The following is a 6,000-nucleotide window of genomic DNA, read 5'->3' on the forward strand; positions in this document are numbered from 1 at the left end:
TAAACTATGGATTTGTGGCTTTCTACATATCCTGGTTTATTTACCCCGCTGGTCTAAGAGCTCACCGCGAGCCAAATTTCTATCTGGGCAAGGCTCGGGAACGTGCTCTGTCGCTGAGGGCTGCAGAAGCGGTCTCAGAGATCCCAAAGGGAGCCCAAAAACCCAGCCAGCGACACCTTCCCACCACACTCTTCTGGCCTCAAAGACCAAGGAGGCACAGTGGCCGTTCCTTGAGGGGATGCACGATCACATGATCCTGGGAGGGCACCAGCCCTGGCCCCAGACTGCTAACCTGCAGCTCAGATGAAACAACACTCTTCTCAACAAAATCGGTGGTGGGAGCATGAATGACAGCGGGAGTGGTGTCAGTATTTGTGATGCCCTGAGTCTCTCCGGTGTCAGCGTTTGTCATGGCCACGTCCTCCGTCACTGCCATGTCAGCCTTTGCCCTGTCATCATTCACTGCTGTGTTGAAGTGGTCTGAGCACTCAGCCAAATCTGGGCTGACATCGGGCTCTGCCTGGAGCTCGCTCAGCCTGGAGTCAGGCTCGGCTGTGCTCTCTGTTGCTGTGCTGCTGGTCTTTCTACGGCGAAGGGGCACAAACTCGCGGAACATCTGCAGGAGAACAAAGGACAGGGAAGAGAGGCAAGTTCCATGGCATGCTCCAAGCGCTGTGCTGGGCTGAGCAGTGACAGCAGGCCCAGCCCAGGTGGGGATGGCTGCAGGTACCTTCAGTGTTCTGCGGAAGCGGCCACGGGTGGGTTTCTGCTCTTGTGTCGGCTCCATGGCTGCAGCACCTGGCAAAGAGCGAGCGCAGCCAGAGCTGAGGGGCTGCGGGAGAGGCCGGAGAACACAGCCCAGCCCTGCATTCCCCAGGCAGGGACAGCCCCGGGATGCCCCAGGGGATGCCAGCACGGCCGCTGCAGGGTGTCTGCCCGGCCCCTCTTCTGTCCTGTCCCTGGGCATGTCCACAGTGGGTGGGCTGGACTGAGACGAGATGAGACGGGATGGGATGGGACGGACGGGATGGGACGGGACGGGACGGGGCCAAGCTGGATGCATGCACCAGCCCTGAGACCCAGGTGTGCCACTCACCATCCTGCATTGGCTGGAACGGCTCTGACTCTTCGGGCTCTTGAGGAGCTGGGGCAACTCTAGAGCCTCTCCTTTTTATTGCCCTGAACACTTTGAACAGATTGAGAAATCTGCCCGCCATGCCGGAGTCTGGCCTCGAGGGCACCTTCTAGAGAGATGCTTTGGGAAAGTTACAAGGCAACAAGTTGTGCAGCTGTGCCTTAAAGGCACCTGCGACAGAGAAGCCTCAGGAAGGCTGCAGGACAGCAAGTCCTGCACTTGAGGCCTCCTGCCACAAGGGCAGCAGACTCCTCGTAAATGATTCAGATCACCACACCCCAAGGTCTGGCTACTAGTGCACCAGCCACAGGGATCAGAGATACCTCAGGAAAGCTCCAAGTCACCAAGTCCTGCAGTCTTTCCACGAGGTCACCTGCAGGAATAACGCCTCGGAAAAGCTCGGGGTCAGGCACGAACGAGTGTGCTGTGCGGGGGCTCCTCACAGCACCGCTCTGGCGCCTCCTGTCCCGTCGCGTGCTCCGAGCACTCTGGTGTGCCCGTGTCACCACCAGCCCCCATGTCACCACATGTCACAAAGGGTCCTTAGACACGGTTCCATGCCACGGTGACCAGGCTGCACTGCATCACAAAGGGCCCTTGCACACACTGACACCTGCCCTGGGGACACCCTGAGCCCACCCAAAGTGGCCCAGGTTGGAAGGAATCCCTTGGCCCAAATATCTAAGAGAGCCCGACAGGAATGTTAGGAATGGCTCAAATCCTATCCAACGCTGCTCTGCGGGCTCCGGGCATTTAAGAGCCCTCAATTCAGGAAAGCCTTCCTTCCCCAAATTCACTGGCATGGCCAGAGAGTGTGACAGATTTGGACGTTTGCTTCCCATCTCAAAGCAGCAACTCATTTGCCTTCATTTGTCATCCATTGGAGAGTCACTTTACAAAAGAACACTACACAGAGGCGAATAAAGGCCATTCTTTGCTTTGCAAATGGTTTTCAATGAAGAGATGATAATATCCTAATTCTAGGAAGGAATAAAAGCTCACAAGGAGTGGAAGTGCACTCAGTGTTAGCAAATTAGCCCAAACAAATGAGAAGATTGCAAAATGGCTAATCCTCCTCCTGGTACAGATAGCTAAGTGGCTCTTTGTCCTGGGGTACAATGCAAAAATGTGTATTCTATCACCATCTGTTAAAATGTGGGAGGGGTGGTGATCCTTATCTCTGTGGGAGATATCCTCTGCTGATGTGCCATCTGATAAGATGGGGGGATGATCATCGTTATCTATTCACAACCCATCCTTCCTCCAGAAGATATATTCCGTTAATGGGCCATTAAGTCCTATTGTGTGACTGATAAGATTACATCACCCCATTGGGAGATGCCCCAGCTGGGGCAGGAGCCAAGCCTTTCCTACCTAGATAAAATACTGGGGTTTGGGACCCGAGGGCAGACCTTTCAACTGGATCCCAGAGGAAAGTCGGACCTTTTTCCACATCATTGCTGGATCTTCGGAGGAAAACTGCACCTTCTACAGGAGCACCGCTTCAACAGAACCACATCTGTCATCCAGGAGGACTGCAGCCACCATTTATATGGACTGCTACCAACACCCTGACTGACAGGGTGTCAGGTTGTATTTCTGACTGTGTTGGTGGTTGTTTCTTTTATATTATTGCATGTATTTTATTTTTTTCTCTTTTCTCCTATTAAATTGTATTACTGACTTGGAGTCTCGCACTGGTTTTACTTTCAAACCAACACACTCTTAAAGTACAGCTCTCCCCTCCTCTTCCCTGCAGGAAGATCAGGACCCCTAACAAAAAATCACAGCTAGTGCTTTGGCCCTCCTCCAGAACCAAAGCTGTGCCAAAGCACAGATGCTGCCTTCAAGCTGACTCCAATTCCAGCCTAGACCTCTCACCTTCCACACAGCTCCTTCTCCAAGACGCCCACCAACACCAACCCCCCTAATCAGCCACACACAAGCCCCCAACAGCCCGCCGGGATCCCCAGCTAACCCCATCCCTCCGCAGAGCTTTCCCAGCCTCCAGCAGACCCCTGGTTCCCTGCACGTGCCATGGGATGGCACTCGGGAGGATCTGCTCCAAGGCCTTTCCCAGTAGCCAGCTCAGGCTGCCAGGCCTATGGTTCCTGGATCATCCTTCCCACCAACTCTCCCTGTGCACGGCTGCTCCATTTGCACATTGGTGCTCAGCTCAGAGTTCTGCACTTGAGCAGCACTGCTGAGAAAGGATGGAGAGCGGCCTGGCAAGCTCTTTCTCCAGCTCCCTCTTGACTCTTGGGGGAGGTAGAACATTCCACAGGAAAGCACCTGGTGCCACAAGGAGTGGGTGACATCAGACAGCTGTGAGGGGAAGCCTCAGGACTGCTGTATTCTGAGGGAACACCGTTGGCCTTGACCTGTATGCACCTGCGGAAGCTTAAATCCTCAGCTCCCAGGACCTCTCTTGGCCAGCACCCTGATGTGCACGCAGGACTGCTGCGAGGCACTGCTGGGACCCAGCGGGACAGGAGCTGCTGTCTCGTGTCCACCCAGCACCCCCGACAGAGCCAGGGTCACCCCAAAAGCAGACAAACGATCTGGTGTCGGCAGAGAGGAGCAAGGAGCACTGGGCTGCCTCCTCTCAGGGTATCTCAGCTGGCCCTGGGCCACAACACGCCCCCGTTTTAAGTCCTGCCTATGCCCAGCTGCCAGAAATGCCGACCTTCTTCTCTCCAAGGCGCACAGGAAGAGCCAATGAGCAGGATGCCTTGGGAGGCAAACCTTCCCGGCCTTTGCTGAGGCCAGGGACACACCAAGATCAGCCAAGACTCTGCAGATTGCCTGGCCCGCACAGCCCAGCTCTTTGCTGGCCCTGGCCCGCAGCAGCTTCCACCAAGCGAGAGGCAATTGCATATTGCCAAGAGCCGAAACACAGCAGGCAGGTGAGATGTGAACAGTGTGTGCATCAAGGACTTTTAATTCACAGCTCTCAAAGAGAGCTTTGGGGCTCGCAGCTGGACAGAGATGCTCCTGCTCACACCTCTGGCCAAAAGGGGGTAACACAGCGTGCTGCAGGTGCTTGGGTTGGTCTCCACAGCTCCAGGCAGATGCCAAACCTGCTCTTCACAGCCTTCTCCCTTCCCCTGCCCCTGTGCCCAGGGCAGCGGGCCTCAAGGACTCAAAGGACCACAGGGAGCCAAAGGGGGACGCTTGCACCTACCTCACTGCGATCTCCCTGTGAAGCACTTTCCTTAAGACGCAAGCCCCTTTTCTCCAAAGGCATTTTTCCAAATGCGTAGCTTTCCCCAGGTTCACCAACACATTCTTAAGAAGTCCTGGCAAGTCTCAATTCCTTCTGGGCCTTTCAGAACTGGCACTCCAGCTCTAGCTTGTGTTCCCCCAAGTGTGTTTCCACGTGGAGGTTCTGACGTGCAGACCCAGGCCCTCTACAAACACAAGCTGCCCGCTGCCTCTTCGCCTGCCTCAACTCCTGCCTGCGGTCACGGCCACAAAACCAGGCTGTTCCCGGACAGAGACCAGAGCCCTGCTCCCACAGGATGCTCTTGCCAGCACCTCCCAGGACTCTGTGCTGTACACACAGCACTTTTCATGCCTGCTCTCAACCGGCTTGGGCACACAGAGCACCACCTGGCTGGCTCTGCCATCAGCACACCCCAAACACAGGCAGAGGAGGTAGAAGAAGCAGGGGCTCTTTTGCAGCCATGCCCAAGGGAGACTGGAAGGGTGCCCCCTCCGTCTGGTCTCACTTGCTTGGCTGACTGGCTCTGAGGCAGGGGCTCTGATTCCTCGCTTCTGGGGACCAGAACCGCACCCAGGGTCCCGGCACTGCCTGACTGCGCTCTGGACACTGGCACGGTCACGCGTCCGAGTCTCAGGCACTGTGCTGCTGCTTCATTTGCTCTTTTGGAACACCCAGAGCTCCCCAACAATGCCCTGTTGGTCTCTGGTTCTGCCCTCTTCCTGACCCAATGCTCCAGTGATGGAGCATTGCTGTGCTTTCAGGAAGCTATTCTTGAAACCTTCCAGCATTCCAAAGCTCCTTTGCCCTCCGTGGATGCTTGCTATGGAATCTCTCCGAGCTGCACTCAGAGCATACTCAGGTTGGTTCTTCTAAAACCCAGCGCCTTCAGGGTGCTCAGCAAGACCTTTAACTCCACAGTGTTGTGGAACTGGACGTTCAACACAGAGACCTTTCCAGGATGATCTGCCCTCGTTTCTGAGTGTCTACAGAAAGCACGGCACGGAAGAGAACAGCAGGAGAGGCCTGTGTGTGTTCCAGGGCTCTGGAATTGTGCCGCTTGAGCTCCACAGAGATGCAGGCAAAGTGAAGAAGCCAAACTGTTTATTGATGGAAGGCAAAGCAAAAGCATGAGCTGGAGGGGAAAAAAAGGGATGGGCACAATCTGAGGGCTGGAGGGAAGGAGCAGTCAAAAGGGAGGAATAGTCGAGGGAACAAGAAAGGATAGGCAGTGTCTGAAGGCTGGAGGGAGAGAGCTCTCTACAAGCAGGGAGAGGGCTGAAGCCATGCGAGCTTCCCACAGGCTCAGCTGTGCTAATCATCAGCTGTGCCTGCAGCTTCAGCTGGTCTCTTCTGGTCTCAAGGCAGCCTCAACTTCCATGGCATCTGGAGGTCTTAAAGGGACGCTGGTTCTTCTAAGCCGGCAGATGAGCATGGTTCTGCAAGCCTTTCACTGATCACCTCTTCCAGTAGTATATCGTATCTCTTCAAGGCTTGAAGGGCTGGAAGAGAGAGGAATAGAGCCACAGTGAGAGCCCGCATCTGTGGGAATCCAAGCAGACCTTCCTGACAGGGCCACATCCTTCCCAGCTCTTGCCATGGCCACAAGAGGGGCCAACGGGGTCAGCTGCAAGGTGCTGGC

Source organism: Sturnus vulgaris, unplaced genomic scaffold, assembly GCF_052056855.1.
Source record: "Sturnus vulgaris isolate bStuVul1 unplaced genomic scaffold, bStuVul1.hap1 Scaffold_817, whole genome shotgun sequence".
NCBI classification, from domain to species: Eukaryota; Metazoa; Chordata; class Aves; order Passeriformes; family Sturnidae; genus Sturnus; species Sturnus vulgaris.